Genomic DNA, 27,688 nt, shown 5'->3' on the forward strand with positions numbered 1-27,688 from the left:
TCTTCTCTTCCTCATCATCGTAATCAACGACGACGTCGTAGCGGTGCGACGGGATGCTTAAGATTGAATTTCACGCATTTGCATCTTAGATGTTCCTTCAAAAAATGGCGGCAACGCGATTTTTCAGGTAGAAAACGAAATAAAAAATTTTTTACTATTAGCACTTTTCGTCCGATTGACAACGGTCTTCAAATTCAGTTTTCTTCGACATTTCAATTGCTCCCATTTCTGTCAAGTACTGGCTACACCTCTGGCGGCTTTAGATTTTTGAATAGGCACTATAATATATATGTCATGGACGGTGTTTCAAAATATGCGGCGTGTTTAGCACAATTTATATATATGAATAATAATTGTGATTTAGGAGGTTTCGAATGGTGGCGCTTTAGTTGGTGGTATGCCCATTTTTAGTGTGCGAAGTTGACTTACCTGTCACTAGCACAGATCGTTACTGTTCCGATGTAGCCCGCACTGATTCCGTTTCATCATCTGCAAAAAAAAACAAGCGAAACAAGTGTTGTTAAGTATGCATTGCTGGATAGTGTGATTCACAATTTTAGCACAAATAATTTTCTAACAAAGTTGGTATCAAATTTACTACCTAATTGAAAACTCGATGAAAGTAACGAATGAAAACAGTATTGACAGTATTGAGGGAAATAATGAAACCAATAACGTGGCTCTGGACGTGGAGAGAGTTGAATAATGTACGATTCAGACGGTCCGTCACCGTCATCGAAACGTCAGCGTCCGTCAAAATTAGTTTGATAGTTTCTTTATCGAAACGTGCCGCTCGTTAAGACGTTCCGTGACGGTGTCGTTGTGTGTGAATGTCTCCATAAGAATTCAGTAGACTAATTTTGACGGCGACGATAAAGGTGTCGGAGGTTGACTGTGACGGGTGGGACGAAATGTCTGAATCGTACTTATGATTTACAATCATGGAAGTATTATGCAATTAAGAGAAAGTTTCCTATCAATTCTAATAACGAACTCGGACAAACTTTTTTTGTGATTCAAGAAAGCTGCCAAATTTCCACGTTTCTATGCATTTTTTGTGATTGTTTGATAATGCGTTTGATATATTTTCATGGCGAAATCATAAAATAGAATAAAAAATTCAAAGACACTAATTAGAGTGACGTTAAATTAATAAATAATGATCGAAATTTGGTTTCTTCACTTGTTTTCTCATATAATACATGTGAAAAAATTTCTTGAGCTTGAGCGACCACCCCTGGTTTGCTGGTTTGCCCGAACGTAGATCTTCTAAGGAATGGGAAGGGATGTTAGTCCAACACTTGTTGTTACTAGAGGCCGTATATACTACTGCGCACTCCACAAGTGTCACGGAAGAAGAATATTTGTTAGTATAAATTTCAGTAATGGTATCTATCTAATCTATCGCGTAACGAATAAAAACTTTCCTATTTTTAACTAAATGGAATTACCTGCTACAAAATAAACGAGTAACTAGGATTTAGACAAAATAGTTGATTCATTGTAGTGACATATTCTAAAATTTTTTATAGAAACGCTAAAGGACCCGTGCACACTTCGTAGCGCAATAATATTAGATTAGATGTGAATAAATCAATACTTCTTTCAATCAATTTTCATGGTTATTGTCAATAAAACGGACCCTTTTGATATCGCGCACCACAGGTTGAGAATAGCTGCTCTGCGATAAAAAAAACATTTTTTGTTTCTCCATTTTCGGTTAAAAGTATGTCAAACCGATGGTTTGCCAACACGCGAACAGACAACATACAATTTTCCATGTAAAAACTCAAACTCCTTACGATTACTCTTGTGCTTTATTGGCGGTAATATGAAAGCTAAACGGACGGGAAAATGACGTTTAAATTTAAATGACATATCAGTGGGAGTCATTATAATGGTTCCCTCGATAACATTTGCCATTAACCTTTTAACTTTGAACTTTTTTCTGCACTTGCTCCTATACTTATTGTTGTACTTTCTGAACCTGTTCCTGTTCTTTCTGCTCTTGTTTCTGAATTATATGTATCAGTTTCTGTACACGGAACGACCGAAATTAGCTCTGCGCCTAATTCGTATTACTGTTTTTGAATTAGTTGATTTCAACAACAAAATTTCCAAAATAACTATAAAATTAGTTAAAATTTAGAATTTACTGTGCTGAAAAAAACTCTTATTTTTAGAGAATGTGTTTAGTTGGCGAATATTCTGGACACAAACCAGCAATATTTCAATCCAACACGAAATTCTCATTGACAACTAATTTCGTTATTAAAATCAGAAACTTTGATTCTATTTATCTATCACCGTCATTACTGAAGGACAGCAGTGTCAAAGCAAAACAATCCATTAAAAAGCTAAAAGGGACAGTCTTGTTGAAACTGCTCGCAAATTGTTTAGATGTTTTTCGCATGTGTTACGATATATCCCTATATAAATTTCTAAACCGATATGTAAAAATGACGTAAACTGTTAGTGGAAAGTGTATTTATTCAAAATTTGTGCGCAGTTGAAGCGATTGTGGGTAATAATGTTTTTACGCGAAACAGTGAAGTGAGTTTCGAATGTTGCACTCTAATTGTACACGTCAAATGATGTTTTTTTGTATCTTCTCATTCCGGGCTACGCCTTCCGGTGTACTACTTGTATTCGGTTTTTTGTTTTCCGAGTGCTCAAAGTTTTCAGTGAGAGAGTCGATTTCACGAAGTCGAATGAAGAAAAAAGCGATTTAGAAGTAAAATTTTCAAAAATAAGTTTATGTTTTGCTTATGTCTTTTTCTCCAATACAACATCGTATTTATACCTGCAAATATAGAAAAGATAACCGCCACTGAAATTTTTTTCGGTAGTAGTGTGCCATCTAGTGGCTAGTAGTCATTACGGTGCCATATAGCGCCATATAGCTGCTAATTACAGAAACCAATTCAACCATTTATGTTGGTTGAAAACAACGTTTTATTTCTCTAATTCAACTAAAAAATTAGTTGAATGAATATGAAGCGTGCCTTAGCTAAGAAATGACAGCACTTTTAATTGGTGAATTCAACTAAAAAAAATAGCCATTTCAACAAATATTTTATTATTATTAAGAGAATTAGAATTAAAAAATCTAAATTAGCAAAAGTAAGATTTTTTTAGTTGTCTCAAAAAATAACTAACTAAAATCAGAAAATCAACTAGTTTTTTCGCCAAAATGCTAGTTTCGGTCTTTCCGTGTACATGTTTCAGTACTCTGTATTTCCCTGTGCTTTCTCTACATGTTCCTGTCCTCTCTGCACTTGTTCCAGTATTTTCAGTATTTGTTTCACTATTTGTTCCTGTACCTTCCACACTTGTTCCTGTGCGTTCTGCACTTGTTCCCCTCATTTCTGTACCTACAGCTGTCCAGGCGAACTTCGTACCGCTGAAAAATTACCTTTGGATGAAAATTATTTCGAACACTAACAAAATCAGAATAATCAAACGACCTGTGTGAAAGTCGGTATCAGAAGAGTGTGGTCATGATTGTTCGCGATCAATGCAGTTGAATGATAAAATGAATCTCAGCAAATTTTCAGTTTGTGAAAAAGTCGATGAATCGTTTCAAACAGGAGAGAAATGTCAATGTGATGATTTCCAAGCCCCGTTCAATCGATGATGTCCGTAAAGGCAGCAAGAGTTGTTACACGGAAAGACCGAAATTAGCATTTTGGCGAAAAAATTAGTTGATTTTCTGATTTTAGTTAGTTATTTTTTGAGACAACTAAAAAAATCTTACTTTTGCTAATTTAGATTTTTTAATTCTAATTCCCTTAATAATAATAAAATATTTGTTGAAATAGCTATTTTTTTAGTTGAATTCACCAATTAAACGTGCTGTCATTTCTTAGCTAAGGCACGCTTCATATCCATTCAACTAATTTTTTAGTTGAATTAGAGAAATAAAACGTTGTTTTCAACCAACATAAATGGTTGAATTGGTTTCTGCAATTAGCAACTATATGGCGCTCGTTAACACCGTAATGACTACTAGCCACTAGATGGCACACTACTACCGAAAAAAATTTCAGTCGCGGTTCTCTTTTCTATATTGGCAGGTATAAATACGATGCTGTATTGGAGAAAAAGACATAAGCAAAACATAGACTTCTTTTTGAAAATTTTTCTTCTAAATCGTTGTTTTCTTCATTCGACTTCGCGAAATGGACTCTCTCACTGAAAACTTTGAGCACTCGGAAAACAAAAACCGAATACAAGTAGTACACCGGAAGGCGCAGCCCGAAATGAGAAGATACAAAAAACATCATTTGACGTGTACAATTAGAGTGCAACATTCGAAACTCACTTCACTGTTTCGCGTAAAAACATTATTACCCACAATCGCTTCAACTGCGCACAAATTCTGAATAAATACACTTTCCACTAACAGTTTACGTCAATTTTACATATCGGTTTAGAAATTTATATAGGGATATATCGTAACACATGCGAAAAACATCTAAACAATTTGCGAGCAGTTTCAACAAGACTGTCCCTTCTAGCTTTTGAATAGATTGTTTTGCTTTGACACTGCTGTCCTTCAGTAATGACGGTGATAGATAAATAGAATCAAAGTTTCTGATTTTAATAACGAAATTAGTTGTCAATGAGAATTTCGTGTTGGATTGAAATATTGTTGGTTTGTGTCCAGAATATTCGCCAACTAAACACATTCTCTAAAAATAAGAGTTTTTTTCAGCACAGTAAATTCTAAATTTTAACTAATTTTATAGTTATTTTGGAAATTTTGTTGTTAAAATCAACTAATTCAAAAACAGTAATACGAATTAGGCGCAGAGCTAATTTCGGGCGTTCCGTGTAGTTATATAAAGTATATTGTACGGATCTGTTCATAGCCACATAAACGCAAATAATTTGAAATGTCGAAGTACTCTGCAGAAACCGATGTTTAGAGAAAAATATGCCCAAAAACATCTCGAGCGGGTTGATATAGTTTGGATCCTGTCTGGGCCGTTTGGAGACGTTTGGTCCCACATGAACCAATGGCCTCAACTGGTGATGCTAGTTTTACTTTTCGGGCATTGGTAATGCTTATGTTAAATTCAAGCCGAAAAAAACATAAAACATCCTTTAAATTCAAATGGAATTGTTTCATTACACACTTCAATTTTGTTGTTTTTGGATGAAACTTCAGCGCGTTGTGACAGCAATAAACACATCCATCGTAAAGATAGAAATTCACATTTCTGGAATTTTAAGAAAACAACGAATCATAAAATAACGTGCTCTCGTCAATCAATTTCCTTTTTTATTTCGTTCTTCAATTTGAATTGACGGCATTGAACACAATTTATATATCGAAAAATGGAAACCTGTATGCTGTTCATTTGGCGCCCATACTTAATTGAACATATGGTTCGAAATAAAAAAAAAACACCTGAATCAAGTAGGCTCAATAAAATTTGAACACAAATCAGCTCGTTTGGCGCCAAACGATTTACACGGAAAGACCGAAGTCAGCATTTTGGCGAAAAAATTAGTTGAATTTCTTTGAATTTTAGTTAGTTATTTTTTGAGACAACTAAAAAAATCTTACTTTTGCTAATTTAGATTTTTTATTTCTCCTTAATAAAAATAAAATATTTTTGAAACGGCTATTTTTTTAGTTCAATTCACCAATTCAACGTGCTGTCATTTCTTAGCTAAGGCACACTTCATTTCTATTCAACTATTTTTTTATTTGAATTAGAGAAATAATACGTTGTTTTCAACCAACATAAATGGTTGAATTGGCTTCTGCAATTTGCAGATATATGACGCAGTGTCACCGAACAAACGTTAACACCGCAATGACTACTAGCCACTAGATGGCACACTACAACCGAAAAAAAATCCAGTCGCGGTTGTCTTTTCTATATTGGCAGGTATAAATATGATGTTGTATTGGAGAAAAAGACATACACTTCTTTTTGAAAAGTTTTTTTTTTCTAAATCGCTGTTTTCTTCATTCGACTTTGCGAAATCGACTCTCTCACTGAAAACTTTGAGCACACGGAAAACAAAACCCGTATACAAGCAGTACACCGGACGGCGTAGCCCGCAAAGTTGGAAGATACAAAAAACATCATTTGACATATACAATTAAAGTGCAACATTCGAAACTCACTTTACTGTTTCGCGTAAAAACATTATTACGCACAATCGCTTCAAATGCGCCCAAATTCCGAATAAATACACTTTCCACTAAGAGTTTATGTCATTTTTACATATCGGTTTAGAAATTAATATATGGATATATCGTAACACATGCGAAAAACATCAAAACAATTTGCAAGCAGATTCAACAGAACTGTCCTTATTTGCTTTTCAATGGATTGTTTTGCTTTAACACTTCTCATGAGTTTTTGGCTAATAAACTTGTTAATAAAACCTATTTCATTTTTGTTTTATTTGTGCTGTCCTTCAGCAATGATGGTGATAGATAAATAGAAATAAATTTTCTGATTTTAATAACAAAATTAGTTGTCAATGAGAATTTCGTGTTGGATTGAAATATTGCTGGTTTGTGTCCAGGATGTTCGCCAACTAAGCACATACTCTAAAAACAAGAGTTTTTTCAGTAAAGTAAATTTTCAATTTTAACTAATTTCATGTTAAAATTAACTAATTAAAAAACAGTAATACGAATTAGGCGTAGATCTAATTTCGGTCGCTCCGTGTAGTATTCGTATTTTGCTTTTCAGCGGGCAAACATTACACAACTCGATATGCGCCAAACAATCATCGAAGATCTAGGATGCATTGAGATGAAAATTTCCAAGTCCATACAAAACATATTTCAAGATTTTCTCCACATTCCCGAAGGATTTTACTTATGTAATATAGCCTAAAACCTGCGCATAAACGTCACCTTTCGAACAAAACAAAATCATTTGTAAATCGGTCCACGCATATCAGAGAACAACACACACTTTTTCCACTATTATTTTATATATAAATATATATATATATATATATATATATATATATATATATATATATATATATATATATATATATATATATATATATATATATATATATATATGTATATATATATATATATATATATATATATATATATTTATATAGATACAGATTTTAAATCACCAAACAAAGGTCAACAGATTTCACGCGCGACTTGATCTTATTATTTTCGCTTTATTATTTTAATTATTTATTAAAATTTTTAATTGGTTATATTAGTTGATCTGGGCAGCCGGCTACCGAGAGAAAATAATTAATTTATCAATCAATCAAACAAGTATTTTTTACTATTTATTCAATATATCGATATATGTTATCTCTGTTATTAGCTTTGTAATATTAACGAATTTGCGCAAAAGTTGATGTTTATCATTCAATTTATAATCTTGAAAAGCAAGCAATAACATAGAAGAATAAAACATGTCACATACAACTTCTATCCAAAGCTAGTCGCAAATTGATAAGTTGAGTGAGGAGATAATTTAGTAAAATAAAGTAATCAGAAGTGAAACGTTGAACATATCTAATAACTGAAAGGAAAAAGGAACTCCTGCAATTGTCGCCTTTTACGACTTGGAAGCAGGAACCCAGTGGATCTAATCTTGGCTCATTTTTTCCGCCGGATTCCACACGGCATCTAGGCTGGTACTGTCCGGAGAGAGCTAATAGGTACTATCAATCTCCTAGTGGTCCCCAGCCCCTATAATGCATGTGAAATATTTTTCTAAGGATAAAGTAAGAGTTTGATAAAAGTTTTCGAGATGTTAAGAAACGACAGCCAATTAATTCAGGTTATTGTTAAATTACGCAAGTTATACATTATACAGTCAATCAAATTTCCTGGAAATTCCATTCTGAGGATTATAAATCAATCTGAAACCATTCTGAAAAAATCATGAAAGATTGTTTTCATCCAGTTTTCTAATAGACAAAATGTCAGATATATGATTTTTTATCAACAAAACAGATTTCAGTTTTCTTTACTTGAAATATATTTCAAAACTCTTTCAACACAATTTCGACGAAACGGCTTTCATACATTTATATTTTTTTCCGAACAATCTGAGTGTAGAAAAGTTTCACAGCGTGTTGAAATATTCAGTTAACTTAGTTACGTAGAAGAATAAGAGTGACATTTTCCCTCATGATGAAAAGTTTTGGGAAAAGTCTGCAATACATATTAATTCTCTACCAAGTAGCTATAAGATTCCATTACAACATGGTGGTGGTCGATTAAAATACTTCGAACAAATTCCGCGAACGCATTTGATTCTACCCTTGCTGATGTGAAATCTGAGCATTGTATCGAACAGAAAAGATTCAGGATTAGCATGTTCAGCTCGATCTTCGGTTAGCATGTCAACCATATCAAATGACACACTGACGATAACAATCGAGAAATAGATTGATTCGAAACCACTGCCTCTGGGCGATCAGTTTCACTTTAGTGATCGAATTCCCGCGTGGGTGTATCGATTATCAAACTGACAGTTAATTGGCAGAAACACAAAAGAACTTTCATCTTTTCAGAGAAATTTTTAATAGCCCCTACCGGTTACTTTCCATCGTGATCACTTAATGATTAAATCGATTTTTTGTTTGGTATTGTTATTACAATAAATCAAATCCGAAACCAATCGGCCACTGACCGATCCGTCAGTTAGTCAGTCAGTCAGTCAGCCATTGAGTCTGAAAGACCTACACTTAAGTGTCAGACTAGAGTGAAGGAAGAAACAACGCGCTATCTTACAGCAGTAATCCAGTTAAACATGGTTGGGCCGCCGGTCGTTCGATGAAAAGTGAAAAAAAAAACATAAATGAAAATGAAATGAAACAAATAAATGCCTGGTCGGCCTTTGCTCTCGAGATTCCACCGCAGACCGGCTGCTGCTGGACCGGTGTCAGGCAAAGAGAAAAGAGGGCCGGTGGTCTCAAGATGTGGAACCGAAAACGAGGGCAACCAGTCCGACTGCGACTGGGTCTCGGAGGTAGGACGATTGCGCAAAAAAAGTAAAATCCCATCTGTAAGAAATGTTACGCTGGTTTCGTTTATTTTTTTGTATTTACCCTCAAGTGAAATATTGCTCGGTGTTTAGTCACAACAGCGTGTAGCAAGTCACACTGGAACCCCAGTGAAAAAGTTATCTCATAGTTCCAGACCCACTATGCAACAGTCTGCCGCTTGGAGGTATCGTGAAGGGGTGCTCCGGTTTCTTGAACAGGTTACTGCTGCCAAGCCCCGAAGGCTGGATGAAAGTGCACAAGCGCGAGTTAGATCGTCACATCGTTCATTGTACAAACCGTCAGCAGCCAGCTCAAAGCGTTCCCGGCCGAGGGGCTTCTAATACCGTTCGTAAGTTGACTTTAAAAGGTTGCTGGTCGCTACTACTGCTGATGGTGCTGCTACTGAAATTATTGCAAGCCATAGTCAAGCCGAGACTAATGAATTTTATCCTGCCCACCACCATCGACGGCTGTCAGTGATTTTAAATTTGACATAATGAATTTAATTTGAACTGAAGTTTGCAGTGACCGAGTATGGCTTGATTTTCTCATACTTCAGTTAACACATTTGATCCGTGGTTCACGTTTTCAATTAGTCATCTACCTAGCGCAAAACTTCGGTACGACAGGTGCATTCAATCAACTCACACATTTCAGATGAATGGTTGATCATATTCTTAATTGTTCACTTCATTTAATTTCATTATGCTGTAGGTTCAGTAGATTTTCCCGTCTTATGCAGAAAATTTGCCTATATAAATGCATTTCTATTAAATCTACTGATTGATTTTAACATTGGCTTTTCAGTTGGTAAAATTGTTGGAGCTAAGGAATTTTGCTCGCACGTCAAGCTAGTAAGATTATTTAATATGGCTAAAAACAGTCAAACGTTTTCGTAATAAAAATATGTTCCAAGAGGAACTCCAAACCATCTATCCGAGGTGTCGTCTACATCCGTGCATCGAACTAAAAAGTCAGTCGAACTGTCTAATTATCGCGATTTAGTGCTTTTCCGCCGAAAGAATGACTTTGGCTAAATGGCTGAATTTATTGTCAAAGCTCTAAAGACAGAAATTCCCTCCACCGATAAAAAATATTAGTCGATATCAGTTACCGATCACAAGCTATGATGGACACGCTCTTACTTAACAGACTGTACATTTTAAAACTATCCCACTGCACATCAACTGTAATTTAGCTTTCGATGGTTTAAGGCGAAATAATAATATTGATATTTATTAGTCGTTTTCGAGTTGTCTTGACATTTTTTAACATTTGTTTCAATAGTTACTCCTTCATACAAAACGCTGTCCATCGATGAAAAGTCGTCGTAAATCCGAAAAAAAAGATTAACAATCAACAATCATTTCAGCAATGTAGTAGTGATTCACACGGTTAAATTGAATTTCCCATTTATGTGTATTATTCGACCCATTTTCGGCAAAACTGGGAAAACTCATAGAATGGGTAAGTATACTTTTCTCAATCATGGAAAAAGTGAATATGTGTCAAAAATTGAGTCATTCACTACCCAGTTGCAAATAAAGAAACAAACCGAAAAAAAGGAAAATGTGTGAGAACTTTTGGAACATTTTATTGAAATATTTACGTATGCCATACCTTCAATTTCTTTAGTTGTTCACCCGATTCTGCAGTGCACATCGAAATTAGTGCACAGAGGCGCCAAATGTGATCATAACTCAGTGAACTGCTGAAACAAGATCCGAATTTGATAAATCGGAACCTAAATTAGAATAATTCTCGAGCTTACTAAAACTGGACGACTATGTAAGCCATGCACAAGTTCTTTTGATTTTCAAAATATCATTCTCTCGCTTTCAAGAAGCATTCAAGAAGCTTTTTAAGAATTTACAATAATTATGAGTATTATTTGGCCTATTTATTTCGTTGACCAACAACATGGATGTTGGTAGTATTTCACTCAGTTTCATTACATGTCAAAAAGTATCCTACTTTTGACAGCTCTAGAATGTCTAGTCAATCTAGACTTCAATACTATGGGGGGTATTTTATTTTAATTGTGCAGAAAAAAATTATCATTATACATTAGAAATAATTGTCATTATACCTATGATCCAACTGTCAGTGAAACCAGTAGTCACGGTTGCTTTGATGAGCTTCTCATAACACATAATAAAATCGAGCAAACACGCTTGAAAGTACTCAAGCATGCCTTGGAAAATTTGAATATAACTGTAATTATCGTTTCCCATAACCGTCCATCCCCGATCCGAAGACAGTGCTCTCACGACGATCTCACAAAACCACATTTTGTGACGTACATGAGCAAACATTTACCCGATCAGTTAACGGTGTAGAGACTTCTGTTTGTGTGCGCAGACACTCGCCGAAGAATATGGCTGAATGCAAGATTCGCAGCAACAGGATAGTCCATCAACGTTCACAATCGTGATGTGATTTTATTATTTCTTGTTTGAAAGTAATTTTTATTCTCATTTTTTGTCTATACGGCAGTTGAGTGACTGACAACTGAAGCTGAGTCACACCGACCGATGTTGGTCAAGAATCTTCAATGAAGCAGACAACTACCGATCGGTAGGCAGCAAACCAACAACGGAACTAGAATCTTGAACATTATTTCAAATATTGTTTTCAATTATTTCGATTTCACACTAGCTTCGCACAAGAACCTACCAAAAAAAAGTCTTCAAAATGACTCCATTATCAAGTGGTGAACCCCACCTTTCACAACAAATTCCGACGATTGTGCTATCGCAAATTCCAGAAGCGCACAAAGCAAAAATGCAGCGAACGCCACGCTCCGTGCTCTTTTTTTTACAGGAACTCCGCGCTTTTAAGTATGCATCTGGTGTTACGAATCAAAAGCAAATTGATTGATTGTCATCGTCATCGCAGGCATCCATCCATCCATCCATCCATCGGTCGTCATCGTCGCACGCTTCTAGCAGAAGGCGCGACTGAAATCTCGCCACATTCTCGTGAACTTACATCTCCCATCCATCGTATCATTCTGTGCTTGTACAATATATAGAACAACTCCTTCATCAGCCCACCGCTTGTTAGACGAAGCTGGTGGCAGAGAGGATAGGGGGTGCGACGATGATGATGATGATGTTGTTATAGGTAGCATTTTTATGTGTCAAACCGTGTGCTCACGGACGTATCAAATCTTGTCGACAGTCGAGTTTAGTGAGAACCTTCAACCTCAAAGCTGAAGCCGGAATCACAATGAACGCACACAATGCACACACGACGCCGGAAGTGCCGATATTTAGTAATTTCCTTTTTCCTCTTTTGCTACCGATTTGCTGCTACCTTGGCCAGCAAACTGCTTTCGTCGATGGATCAAGTTTACGTTTGACACATGGCAGTTAGTTTTAAGTCTTCGGAAAGGAAATATTGAATGACTAAATGTACGAATTAATTGTATGGTGCCATGTTTTATTTTTGCATTCGTCACATCCACGCTAGCGGAGATATCGAGTTTTTTGCCATATCTCAATAGTGGGGTTTTTGAACGAAGCACGATGCTAACACGCTAACATGCTAATTCAATACAATCATTTCTGAGTGATTGAATGATTGAATACACTACTCTTCAGCATAGTATTTTGGCTCGAATTATTTTTAGTACGGTTCCGTTTTTGCAATATAACTGTTTGACTGTGACGTGTTAATCCTTTTATTGGAAAATCGTGAATTCAAAGTGATAACCTACACATTTTTATAACTAAAAAAAATTGTAACTGACTTCAACTACAATCACTAAAAGAAAGGTAAAACAAAATTTTCATATTTTTAAAAAATATACAAAAAACCCTTCTGAATCCACCTAGTGGTGTGATAATACCTTTCTCTTTCTTCAAAACAGTCTCATGTCTTTTTTATCATTTGATAAAAATCATTTCTGACACTAATTTTGACTCATTTTCTCCACCAATTAATTCAGATTGATTCGAGTAGTTCACAAAAGCATGCTTCAGTGTTTAGATCACATCATTTTCCAACCAAGAGCTTGACATTTGCGTTGCCTATTTGTATGAGAAGAGTGAAAAAAAGTTTTGATACCAAGAGTCTTAAGGTTGCTGTCAGAGTGGAAGCGTAACGTAAAGCGTCAAGGTACGCATGCGAGCTAGTTGCATTTGATCAAAGCAAACCTGTCAGAGTGAACGCGAAAACGATAACAATACATTGCATTGAACCGCTTCGCTTCGCATCGCGTTCCGCGCTCACACTGACATCAACCTTAGAATTGCATGAAACGTCGAGATTTAGTGTCATCTCGAAAAAAAGTTCCCGAAAGTCGATTTTTTCATCTCAAAATCTCAACGTTTCATGCAATTTTAAGATTCTTGGCATCACAAAAAAATTCCGATTTCGGAAATCTCTTGCTTTTTCAAGATCGAAAATTTTCACAATTTAACCGCTGAACTACCCCTTACCCATGTCCGAATGAGCTCTAATTTTGCATAAGGACTTTTTTCAAGGTGCTTAAACTTTTGAACAATAGCGCTTTACGAAATTAGAGGTGATCCCGAAAGATTGACACTCTTATATACATTAGAGCGGTAAAAAAACAACGTGTTTTGTCGGTTACGTCACTTATACCATTATATCTCCGGAACCAAAGTCACAACCGTTTGGTCTTCGAACTTGATAGTAGCTTTCAAACAAGAATAAGTTTGTTAAAATTGGTTCAGCCATCTCCGAGAAACTTAAGCGCGTAAAAATATGTTCGAAAAGTGCACACACATACACATACACATGTCTCAAAACTTTGATTCTTTGCGATAATACGAATCCTACAAGTCATTGATTGTTGAAATCCAACCATTTTAAACCCAGCTTCGATATGTTTGTGTAAGCTACATTTCCTCTTTATCACAGTAGGCGAAGTTTTGCACACTGCACGGAACGACCAGAATTAGCTCTGCGCCTAATTCGTTTTACGGTTTTTGAATTAATTGATTTTAACAACAAAATTTCCAAAATAACTACGAAATTAGTTAAAATTGATAATTTACTTTACTGAAAAATAATTTTTTTTTTTAAAGAATGTGTTTCAGAGTTTCAATCCAGCACGAAATTCTCATTGACAATTAATTTTGTTATTAAAATCAGACAATTTGTTTCTATTTATCTATCACCATCATTACTGAAGGACAGCACAAAGAAAACAAAAATGAAAAGGATTTTATTAACCTGTTTATTAGCCAAAAACTCATGGAAGTGTTAAATCAAAACAACCCATTAAAAAGCAAATAAGGGCAGTTTTGTTGAAACTGCTTGCAAATTGTTCAGATGTTTTTCGCATGTGTTACGATTTATCCATATATAAATTTCTAAACCGATATGTAAAAATGACATAAACTCTTAGTGGAAAGTGTATTTATTCAGAATTTGTGTGCATTTGAAGCGTTTGTGCGTAATAATGTTTTTCGCGGAACAGTGAAGTGAGTTTCGAATGTTGCACTCTAATTCTATATGTCAAATGATGTTTTTTGTATCTTCCAACCTTCAGGGCCACGCCGTCCGGTGTACTGCTTGTATACGGTTTTTGTTTTCCGTGTGCTCAAAGTTTTCAGTAAGAGAGTCGATTTCGCAAAGTCGAATGAAGAGAACAGCGATTTAGAAGAAAACTTTCCAAAAAGAAGTTAATGTTTCGTTCATGTCTTTTTCTCCAATACAACATCGTATTTATACCTGCCAATATAGAAAAGACAACGACTGAAATTTTTTTCGGTTGTAGTGTGCCATCTAGTAGCTAGTAGTCGTTACGGTGTTGACGTTTTTTCGGTGACAGTGCGCCATATAGCTGCCAATTGCAGAAGCCAATTCAACCATTTATGTTGGTTGAAAACAACGTTTTATTTCTCTAATTCAACTAAAAAAATAGTTGAATGGAAATGAAGTGTGCCTTAGCTAAGAAATTACAGCACGTTTAATTGGTAAATTCAACTAAAAAATAGCCATTTCAACAAATATTTTATTATAATTAAGGGAATGAGAATTAAAAAATCTTAATTAGCAAAAGTAAGATTTTTTTAGTTGTCTCAAAAATAACTAACTAAAATCAGAAAATCAACTAATTTTTTCGCCAAAATGCTTATTTCGGTTTTTCCGTGTGCATGAAAAAGCGATGCTTGGAAGCAAAGTTAAACAAGATTTTTAATGCTGTTGCATGCAGTTGATTCCAAGTACACACGTTTCGGTACCTCGTGACATCCGCGAGGTGGCATTAGCAGTCCAACATAATCTGCTAATGCGCTGATGAGCTGAAGGTGAAATGTAGAACAATGCTTACAGTCAGATTTGCTGGAAGAACAGAATTTTATACACATAATTCAATATTAACACGCAATTTTTAGTGGGACTTACCTTTTCTTATATAAATGAAAATAAAATATAGAATTTGCTCAAACTGTGGAAAATTTTCCCAAACTGAGCCACTGTGGATCAGGATCAGGATCAGAACAAAATGGCTCAGATGGCACGCTCCCCAAATAATTCGGAGATTTGTTGCTTTGCCGGGTTTCACATCATTTCCTGATGAGAGAGAATAGGAAAAGAAGGAAGGATGTGTGGGAGGGGGGATTTCAGAAACAGTTCAGATTTCCTAAGAAACCAAGAATCTCCACCGTCACGACCTAGAGCTCTTTGTCACATTGGACAAGAAATTGTAGGATATCCCTTCCTGAAACTATGTTCATCCATGTATGGGAAGCCAAAAATTCTCATGCGCAGTTGCGTTAATGCTGGGTAGTTGCATATCAAATGATATGAAGCTCCGTAATCGGATTCCCAAAGGTCACACGAATAATATTCAGCACGCTGAATAGTAGCCATGTGATAGTTTAGTTTACAATGCCCAGTCAGTGCTCTTACTAGAATACTGCAATTTTGCTTAGAGAAATGTAATAGATTCTTGGATGTTTTCAAATTTAGATCTGGTAAAAATGCCTGGATTTCGTCAACGACTGGCATGCGTTGACACTGTCCAAGATCGAATCTTGTGTTTTATCCAGCTAATTGGTAAGGCTGATTCAGGACCGACAGAACTGGTCTCTGCTCCAGTTCTAGCCAATTCGTCAGCCAATTCATTTCCATAAGAGGTTTACAGCATTTAGTATGCTGAGTTCTTCAATTTGAGTTCGACAAGCGATTACAAGACTAGACCTGGTTTCATTTGCACCAAGTGCTTCTAGAGCTGCCTGGCTCTCCGAGCAGAAATAGATTCGTTTGCCACAGACACCCCGTCGGAGAGCTACCTGTACTCCACAGATAATCGCAAAGAGGTCAGCTTGAAACACGGTGCAGAAATCACCCAGTGAGTGAGATTGTTCTAATCTCATTTCGGGGCAATAGACACCTGCGCCGACTTGACCCTCCATCAAGGAACCGTCAGTGTAACAAGTTATATATTCTCTCTCTCTCTCTCTCTCTCTCTGGGTGTGAAAATAAAATTGTAAAGTGACAGTCTTTGTGTGAAAATAAAATTGTAAAGTGACAAATTGCAATTTATTTGCCTTTTTTTTCTTGAAATATATTTTCCACATGCCAAGATAGATCATGAACGTAATTTTTTTCCTTCATACCGGAGTTCTATAATGACATTAGTGTCAATCAATTTTCATTGTAAGACATTTACATTGCACTTAAAAACCTTATCGTTGCTAAATCAATCTCTAAAGAAGACATATTTTCGGAAATATGGAAATCTTCCTTAGCACCATTATCAATATGTGGATTGATAAAAAAGATATCACCTTACTGGTAGGTGGATTAAGAACGTTTTATATTTATAAAAAAGGAGTAAAATGATAATTTAGAAAAAGAAACGTGCTTAATCCACCTAGCAGTGAGATGATACCTTTTTTATGAATCCGCATGTGTTTTTTGCATGAATATTCTTCGGTGTTTCAGTTCTCATGACATTATTTCAATGACTGATTACTCTCTAATGTCGAAACTGCAAATCGGATCGAATTTGAATCTAAAAGTGTAACAATCGATTAAAAATTCCATGATATTTCGAAGTAATTTCCACTTTAGAGTTTAGGGTAATTTAAGGTACTTCCAGAGCCGGTATTCAGGAACCAGCATAACCCAAACCGATTCGTATGACCATATGACGAAAAAATTGCAATATTTTTGAGTCCAACTTTAAAGCTTTTCGGGATTGTCATCTTCTATATCGCTTAGAATTTTAAAAATTCATCATCCTACAATTCCAGAATCGGAAGTCTGAATTGGATAAAATTGGATTTAAATTTGAACTTTTGTGTCTGAAATTCGTTTTGCCTTTTTTGAGAAAACGATTGAGCGTTTAGAAACGATTCGATACTGGAACCGGAATTCGAAATTCGGTTTAGCCGAAGTCAGACAAATTCACCTGAGTAGCTGTATAGTTTACATTTGTTTCAAAATGTTTGAAAATCAATGTAGATATCTTTGAGGAATTGTAGTGCGAATTAAATTTTTGGGTGCCTTCCGAAACGAAAACTGAATACAACCAAAAATGAAATAAGTTTGTTTGGTTATCGACTATCCAAATCTGCTAACTTAATGATTAATTTATCTGAAATAGACCTTTTTATACTAATAACCCTGTATCTCCGAAACCGGAAGTTGGATCTGACTGAAAAACAAAATGTTTTATAGAATCTTAAAACTTTTCATTTGAATCTTAAATGATTCTTAGATTTCATTTGAATCTTTGATCGGTTCAGCCATCTACGAGAAAAATTAATTGCATTATTTTAATTTCGTTTCACATATCATTCTGTGATTCCGCAATCAGAAGTCGGATCCAAACGTAATTCAGGAACCTTGCTTGGGAGTATGCGACTTTTCATATGAATCTGAGTTTGTAAAAAACGGTTGAGTCATCTCCGAAAAAAATTGAGTAAAATTATTTGTCACACACGCATTTGCTGATCTCGACGAACTGATTCGAATGGTATATGGCTGTTATGTTCTTCCAGCATTTATTGCTGTAAGTAGTTTAAATCAATATAATTATGGAATTGCTTTCAACTCGAAAATTCTGCCATCATCTGATTTACATATGGCATATTCGAACGATTATGTTGCCAAAAACGAACCGTGCTAAAATCGGTCCGAGGCAAAATATCATGCTGTACACAGTCTTTTGGTTGTTTAAAAACAAATGTATGTAACAGTATTAAAAATCGTGTTTTATGTTTCTCCCAAGCATTTGTCAGACAGCGCTCAAAACTTCTACTGCTGGATTAGGGGAAAAGTCGCTTACACAAAAATGTCGATATCTCCGTTAAAAATGGACGGATTTTAACAGTCTATGGCTTATTGGATATGTATTACCATGCGAAATCTAGGTCTGAAAATATATTCTGTTTTTAGGGTCAATTGTGACAGATACTGTCAAAAAACTGAAAATTTTGACATAAAACTTCGTGTAACTCAAAAAGTAAACATCCGATCTTAAAACCATTCAATAGCGTTTAGGGTGACGGGGAGACCTTTCATTTGCGACTAGTTTGATCAAAATCGGTCCAGTCATCTCTGAGATATAGACCTCTTAGTTGACAACACACATACAGACACACACACATACACACACGGACATTTGCTCAGTTCGTCGAGCTGAATCGATTGGTATATGACATTCGGCCCTTCGGGCCTCGGAAAATTTTTCTAAAGTTTGAGCGAATTCTATACCTATTTTTTATGTTTATAAAAAAAGGTAAAAAGTACGGGTGTGTAATGTCAGAGACATAACTGGATGTCGTGAATACGAATAAAACTGACACGATTTCTTTACACTTTCGAATTCGAATTGATAGTTGATCGATTGTGTGAACTTCGAAACTTTCCCCCTTTCACTACTAAAATTTTCAACGATTTTTGACGTCGATTATCTCATTTCGGATTCATTTTTGCTTTTGGAAAGACCTAATTGTGGAATTCTCTACGATATTTAGCACAGTTCGGAACTGTTATCTGAAACGATTTTCGCACAGCGAAAAGTGCACGAAGCAAATCGAATTATTTTGGATTTTCACTAAACTGATGATTTCTATCTTCGATTTGTAAAGAAGTAATCTTAATAGTTCATTAGATAACATTTAGAGCCATTAGAACGGCTGATTTTATATAATATTGTCCACTTTTCGTTTCTTGTTTTCTTTCTCTCCAATGCAAACCATCAGCAGCTGATGCAATCGTTCTTGCTTGAATTGAAACTAGCTTTGCGAATAAATCGACACATCCGCTCGCAGTGCCAAATGATGCGAAACTGGTTTAATGCGTCTTCTCGCCTTGACGACCGGAAGGCAAATGTGAACTACGACCTGCGCGTTTGAGGTTTTTAATCACACAGAAGGTGCGCTCTCCGATGCCGCTGTTTGAATGCGTCTTCTCGCCCCGACATCTGCTTCCATCCAACGCACAAGAAGAAATGATCGATTTTCGACCACGGTTCCCCTTTTATAACGTTCAGTAGAAGATATGTGCCTGACTACCTTAAAATCGTCGTCCTTGCGCGAAAAACCTAAGCAAAAGTAAAGAGTTTTCCGCGTTGTTTTAAAATTTTCAGAAAACCTAATTTTTGAGTTGTTTGTGGTTATCTCACACTGTTCAAAATATTATCCTAAATTCCTAATCATATTTTTGATGAAATAGTGAAAGAATTATGTTGCTGCCGTTAATACAAGTCGAGATATTCACAATTAAGTTCTGCTCATTCTTCCATATGACTAATTTTGAAAAGGCGCCCCATAGTAAAGTAAGACGTATCCACGACAAAAAACAACAATCAATTAGTTGTGCCAAATTTTAACCAATCGAAAACAGAAAAACAAATAATATTGCAGTTGTGCTGCGAACGCAGGTGGTTACGTGTCAATAGTGCTAATTGAAAACACATAGAACTACGAACTCACCTCACCACACCTCACCATAAAACAAAGATGATATTATCAAAATAAAATCAAGCGGATTAGAGAATTGACCATGGTTATCATGAAAACACAGCAAAACCCACCACAGCAAGTCGACCGGGCCAACAAAAAAAAACAAAATCCCGTTTTCCTCATTTCAATTGAAATCCAACGATTCAATCACTCCAGAAAACCGCTTTTCCGCTTTCCCCACAGCTGTCGGATGCAAACGTAGCCTTCTTCCACCAGTGGAGAGGCGCTAAAAACTGAAACAATATCAATCCGCCAGCCCGTCAGGCACGCTGCTCTACTGCATATACGTATTCAAGTTCAAGCCGAACCTAACGGAAACATCCCCATATAGATAGATAATTAATATTTTTGTTTCGCTCGACGGCTTCAACCATCAACCGACGGATGTGCAGCCAAGCAGACAAGACAAGTGAAATAGCGTCAGAGCCCATGTTGTTATGCTAGAATGTTAAAAGAATGCACTGCCGCTCGGGAGAAGTCCCACCCAGCGGAAACAGTGACTCGCGTCCAGATTTTTGTATCCCGCAGTGTGAGCCATTTCTTTCGCCGCGCTGTTGGCTGGCTTATCACATGCAACCACAAGCCACATTATTCGCAAACACACAAAATTAGTCCATCCAGTAGATTCCCTTATTTTCTCCACCTGAACCCAGAAACGAAGGAAGCAACAATAGGTTCATCGGCCATGTTGCAACAATTTGGTGCCCCCATAGTGTTCCAATGAATGGCTCCAGCTCCCGCCAGGTTCCACAGCAGACAGACTCGATGCCTTTGGGGTTTGTTTTTTATGCTTCATGAATCACAAAGTAGGTACCTTCTAATAGCCTAGCATCGTCAAGTCGCTTCATGTCACGATCCAGTCCATCCACCAGCCGCTAAAGAGCAACCGCAGCTCATGGCCTAATAAAAGTCATCATAAAACAATACCAAACCAGCGCGCACAAAACCGCCGGTTATGAGACTAATCATCAGCCGCTTCAACTGTGGGGTTTCAATCTAGGAGCGGAAGGGTCTCTTCTAGGATGGGCTCAGCGACGATGCGCGCAGGTTACTCGTGGAGCTTAGAACGCAGAAAACGGAGTTGAATCATAGCGCACCAAAGCCCGCAATAATTAGCTACATAATGGCGCACGTTGGATGTGTTCTATTTCATTTTCAACTTCGCTGATCACGATTGCAATGTTGGTCTTTTAATACTGCAGAAGCGTAAAAAAATCGAAAAGATCACTGCTCTTTGATGATAGATCGCGCCTGGCTGATTCGTGTATTGCATGGAAGTGGAAAAAAATTCAACAACCATTCAAGCGATTTGCGAACAAACCAAATCGATTTTATTACTGTGGCATTAGGCAGTTGATTTGGCGAGATGAGTTTTGTGCTTGGAATGCTGCTTACACACCCATGAATGACATCAGAGTGAGTGTCGGAGGTTTGACAGTTTCTTTGTGTTTTCTGTCCATAAAAAAAACAGGGGACCAACTATCGTAAATTTGAAACAATAAATATATTGTTTCTTAAATATAATGGAAGCAGTTTCCTTTCTTCGTCTGAAACGCATCCTTTGCTCTGAAAAAGGTTATGACGAACGGTTTTGATTTCTTGCTGAACCCTAATAAGAATTATGAATTTTTTATTAGAAATAAATGCCAAATCGAAAGATTACTATTGATGCTTACGAATTCCTGTCGTAAACGAAATGATTATAACGCCTTCTGTCTTCTAATGGCAGCCCAGCAAAATGATAAAGTGCCAATAGGTTCTATAACCATCTAAATTCGCGAAGTTGATAGAACGTCTGCCCAACAGATAGGGTAACAGAGGTATTTTGGCCCACTTTGAATAAATACCCACCAAATGTTGTAATATCTTTGAAAAACACTTCCGCAAAAGGTAATTTAATGTGTTTACCTTCAAATTTATGTAACATGAGTTACTTCACATCAATTAAATCCGATAAAATCGATAAAGTTTGTTAGGTGGGCCAAAATATATGAAGTGGCCAAAATACCTCTGTTACCCTAGTACGTTTGACCGTAATAATTAAGAAATTGAATTTGTTTAAACACTTTTTAAAGGGGTTATGTAGCTGCCGACTCGAGTGAAGGACTTTACGGTTATTTTAAGAAATGGGGAATGAATTTGAATTAAATAAACCAAAAAGAGTTAAATAGTTTATGTTGTTTTACCAGTGAAATAGTTTTTATCGTGGTAACTGGAAAATAACGATTATAACCCTAAAACTGGTTTTAATAATTGTTTGTTATTTGAAAAAGTTCCGAAATGTTTACCACTGATTTACGAAGTGGTTAGCCGTAGAAAGATTATCAAAACCTGTTTTAATCCACCTAGTGGTGTAATGATACCTTTTTCATATCAATCATACTATCATATATAATACTGTGGCATTCTTCAAAATGCAAAAAACATACTCACTGCTGCAAAAATGTCATTTTTTTATTTTTATACTTCACTATATAAGCAAACACGAGAAGCAACCTCTAGAGTTGCCTACCGAAAAATGGTAGTAAACGCTACAGTTTGTAGCATACTCAACCGTTGATGTGAAGTGAAGTCTCTTCTTTTGACAGAAACGTGATCCACATGTAGCATTTACTACCGAAAGCTTCAAGCTTCAAGCTCAGTATAAATACAGGAGCTTGAAATTCAAATGTAATACTTAAACGACCTATCGTTTCTCTGTCGGGACTTTGAATCCATCCACTCGTGAGTATTTGATCGTTGATCGCTCGTAAAATATTTTTCGTAAAATATATTACACGAAAATAAGCATTGTATTGTTCAATTTATTCCTTCAAAACAACCGTTTATCGCAAAATGTGTAACATTTTCTTTCAAATATTTGTTCAACATTAACAGTTAGATTTGTTTAAGGCAAACATCTAGTACAAAAACACTCCTGTTTTTGGTAATTTGAAGGGAAAAAATAATTTTAAGGGAAAAAATATGATTGCTTTAGTTGTTTTCGCTGGAAAAAATACTTTTTATCGCAAAATATGTAACGTTTTCTTTCAAATATTTGTTTAACTTTAACGTTTGAATACACTGGACCCTTAATTCACGCGCAGGGCCGGGTGTGCGTAAATGAAATTTCGCGTGAATTAAACAAAACATCGCGTTTTTTAAATTTTTCGCGTAAAAAAAGGTTTATCCAATTTCATTTGATCTTAGTGTAAATAACATGAGCAATCCGAACTACGTCCGATGCTTTAGCGCCTGAGGACCCTCTGAGTATGTTCTGAGACTATGGAAATGCTTAAGGGATATTCCAATATCCAAGACCTACTTGGAGTATTGTCCTTAGGGACTACACTGTATCACAGCAAGAACTGCAACGGCAAATGCCTTTTTTGTTTGTGGTTCATACTTTTAGAGCTACACATTGCTTACTTGTCTATTTATAGCTATTCCAGGTAGGTTCCCAGTCGTTCAAGAACTTCGGTGAAAACAGGTCTTAAGATCTACACGAACATTCAGCAGTTTATATATAGTTTTTTTCAAAGCTGCTAATAGTCGTAGAGCTGCAACTCCAGGTATTTCTTGGATGGCCTAGAGCAATCCCAATTGTCCTATTCATCGCATGTGGCATCACGAATATGGACCGAGAACGATAAGTTCGTTAATGCACTTTGTTACACTGGTAGATCACAGGTAGTTTTAAGATGGATCATCGGTTACGTTAGTGGACTTTAAGGCCTTTTCCGAGGAGGTTTTGGATGTACAAGTTCTTCTACAGATCTTATCACAGTATGTCAATTTTCAATTTACATACCGCACTCAATAGTCATATAAAAGGGATTATACAAACTTAAAAATTTTTACATCTTTTACATAAATGGAGCGTCGCAATTCACGCAAATTTACGTGGAAGAACATTAAATATTGTGTCTAAAACTCCATGACATGAAATTCATTGAAATAAAAGAAAAAATCTGATAGCAGCCCGCCGCGACTTGAACCGAGAATCATTGGATCGCAAGTTCGTCTGATAATCGACTGAGCCACAGAAGCATGCATCTGCTTGGCTGGTAAAAGGTGCATTTAAATTCATACAGTCGCACCTGCTGGCAGAACGCAAGTTACAGTCGAAACCAGTAAAATTCAAGCTCATCTAACATTAAGTCATTACAAATGAGATTGATTATGCAAAAACCTTGTTTTACACATTTGAATTTTACAGGTGACTTAATCCCTCATACGATGTAATTTATAAAGACCTAATTTGTCAAGTGACGGAAAATTTTATTTGTAATGACTTAATGTTAGATCAGCTTGAATTTTACTGGTTTCGACTGTAACTTGCATTCTGTTAGCAGGTGCAACTTTATGAAATTAAATGCACCTTTTACCAGCCAAGCAGTTGTGTGCTTCTGTGGCTTAGTTGATTAACAGACGTACTTGCGATCCAATGAATTTCGGTTCAAGTCGCGGCGGGCTGCTATCAGAATTTTTTTTTCAATGAATGTCATGTCATGGAGTTTTAGACACGATATTAATGTTCTTCCTCGTAAATTTGCGTGAACTGCGACGCTTCATTTATGTGCATCTAATAAGATGTAAAAAATTTTAAGTGTGTACACACTTAAAAAATGTTACATCTTATTAGATGCACATAAAAAAGAATTTTATAGCAACCCACCGCGACTTGAACCGAGAATCATTGGATCGCAAATTCGTCTGATAATCGACTGAGCCACAGAAGCATGCATCTGCTAGGCCGATTAAAAGGTGCACTTGAATTCATACAGTCGCACCTGCTAGTAGAACGCAAATTACAGTCGAAACCAGTAAAATTCAAGCTTATCTAACATTAAGTCATTACAAATAAAATTTTCCGTCATTTGACAAATTAGGTCTTTAAGAATTACATCGTATGAGGGATTGAGTCACCTGTAAAATTCAAATTTTTTTAGAGTGTATATAACACTGTGGTGTTCTTCAAGATAATTTCCTTCGATTAATAAAACAATAACCAAAATCGGTTTGTTGGACCGTCTACTGATAAAAACTATCAATTTTAGAAGATTTGAGGTCGATTTAGAAAACTTTTTATAGTTTTTCGCCCTTTTATTGATGGTATAAAATTTGTAACATATACACACATACGCACGTACAAACACATACACACACATACACACATACATACACACAGCCATTTTGCAATATTCGACGAACTGAGTCGAATGGTATATGACACTCGGCCGTCCGGGCCTCGGTTCAAAAGTCGGTTTTCACAGTGATTGCATAACCTTTCTATATGAGAAAGGCAAAAATACGTGTCGAATATTTTCGAGTTCTTTACCGAAAAAAATAGATGAAAAAAATATGGGTGGCTGATTTTGCGTGGAATGCTTCATATAAATTTTCTTTTCTTTGCGCAACAAAGCGCAATCGAAAACGTACCGGATTTATTTTCCCCAATTGGCACAGCAGCAGAATATTTTTCCAAGGAGAGAATTCTTATAGTCGGCAAGATTACAAAACATATATGCTTAATATCTGTTACAAAACCTTTTCAAAAGGAAGTAACCTGACAAAAAAACAGACCGACAAACGCTGACAAATTTCAAGCGTAGAAGGAAACATGCAAATAAAAAAAAAGTTACTGCAGAGACGGGACTCGAACCCGCATCTTTTTCCGTATGGGGGAAGTCGTTTTACCCATTAAACTACTCTGCATATGGAAGAACACACAGAAAACAGTCTAATTCAATCACACCGCACCGCACATGTCCATCTGTGTACGAGCGAACGCTACGGCAGTTTAATTATCAGGCTCGGCCTTGGGTATCATTCCGCACTTTCTTCAAACCTTATCCTTCGCTCTGATCGAATGACTAGACACTGATAATATGTGATATTGTAATAGGTCACTTGGATGCAGCAGCGTCGTTAGAAACATTATTGGGAAGTATTGGGAATGATGAGTTGTCAGTCGAAAATGTTCCGCACGGCAACATTAAGTCTCAATAGAGCACATACGAGTATGCATAGATTTGAAAACAAATCTACGGACTTAACCTTAGGTAAAAGGGGCTTCACTAACGCTGGTATATCCAATACAATAAAATTACATGCATTGTCAGTATCTAGCCAGGCACACAAAGGGTAGGATTAGGATCGATGGACGTGTGGGGGGTAAGCTGTGCAGAATGAAGGAGCAAGGCTGATAATCAAACGGCCGTCTAAATGAACATGTACGATACGCTACAGGTTTATGTCCCTGTCTCTGTAATAATTTTTTTTTTTGCGAATTTTTGCCTCAACGATTGCCTTTCGTGGAGCGTTTCCTGTCTGTTTTCTCGTTAAGTACTGATAATAGTTAAGCACCTAGTTCAAGGATCTTTCGTCTTACTAAACAAACTTAAATAAGTCGAAAGATTTATTCATCTCTTATACAGAAAAATTTCATAGAATCGTTCATTACTAATCTTTTACGCGTAACTGCGGTGAATACTGTTATCATCCAAACTTTCTTAAGATCACACGTAGGATCTGATAGTTGTTTAATAATTATTTCAAAAAAACATTTAACAGCCTGTCGATTTTAAAATCAGTGCTGGAAAAAAAAAACTTCTATAGTTTCTCGGTAAAATACTGCAGTAAACGTTTGTCCACCAGAAATCTTCCCCAGTAACACTAACATGAGAGCCCGGAGATCACTCGTATGTACCAGATGTTTTTTTCTTTTCTTTCATGTCAGTATCTACTTCGTCTGTCTTTGCCGTCGCACAGGGAGTGGTTCAAGGATAGGCACCGGCATTGCGATATTCGCTAACATAAAAAAAAAACAACGAGACGAAGACAACAAGTCAAACATCAATCGGAACCCATCAGCATTCCTAGCCTCGCAGCTGTTTATCGTCTCAGTCACGGGCGGGATCGGTGGCAAAACAACCTATTTCGCGGGAAACTGCGTCTATTACTTCATTCCATTTATTGTGATTCCACCGTTTATGATATCTTTACGAACGAATCTCCAGCCGCATAACTATTAAACGACTGGTTTTTTTGATTATTCGGTCGTTCCGATGGACTGAAGGTCGACTTGGCTCGGCTCCTGGCTGGTTTTTAATTGTACTAGGTCGGTGGCTTTTCTTCTTACGACCGGAGTCCGGTAGCGGTTAATGAGCGACCGTTTAAGGGTACTAATGTCCGCTGGGAATCTAAATCGGTTTCGTCTCCAGCTCGACGGGGCTAACCAGTTGAACCACTCACCATAAATTGAAAGTGAGAATTCGCTTAGCTGCTGAAACAGTGAACCCCGTCAACGAGTTCTTGATAGTTGAAACAGATTAAGTTATTAGTCGAAGTATAATTGCTGCTATTCGAAGCTAATTTGTCTACTTAATTTTGATCAAGTCCGTGAACAGTTCGGAGTAACGAACAATGACGCTTCGCAAACGAGGACATTTCGCGACCTTTATGAGTTGTCCCAGTTGACAAAACAATTATTATCTTTATGGTGCCATTAGCTGCAGTGACAAAAAAGAGTACTACCGACGAAGAAGCACTTAAAGCTTCGCACGGCCATGTGGCTTGGTTTGAGTTTCTTAGGCACGCGCAGACGCATCCCTTCATCATCCAACTCAAGCACCCATCAGGCGAATCAACAACCAACCGTGATTATAATTTTTTTTATTACTTCTCCTTCCTATCGAGTCTCGACAGAATTCGCAAATTTCGAATGAAAACGACAAATCCTT

General features: G+C 36.5%; 1 protein-coding gene across 1 annotated transcript in view; it reads right to left on the bottom strand.

The window, feature by feature from the left end:
- Positions 1–27,688, bottom strand: part of LOC131437100 (ras association domain-containing protein 10) — a 56,516-nt gene that overhangs the window by 12,690 nt on the left and 16,138 nt on the right. The window contains exon 2 of the mRNA XM_058606200.1: positions 430–489. The gene's annotated coding sequence lies outside the window, so the exon portion shown is untranslated. The remainder of the gene's footprint in view (positions 1–429; positions 490–27,688) is intronic.

The sequence above is a fragment of the Malaya genurostris genome, chromosome 3, assembly GCF_030247185.1.
Source record: "Malaya genurostris strain Urasoe2022 chromosome 3, Malgen_1.1, whole genome shotgun sequence".
NCBI classification, from domain to species: Eukaryota; Metazoa; Arthropoda; class Insecta; order Diptera; family Culicidae; genus Malaya; species Malaya genurostris.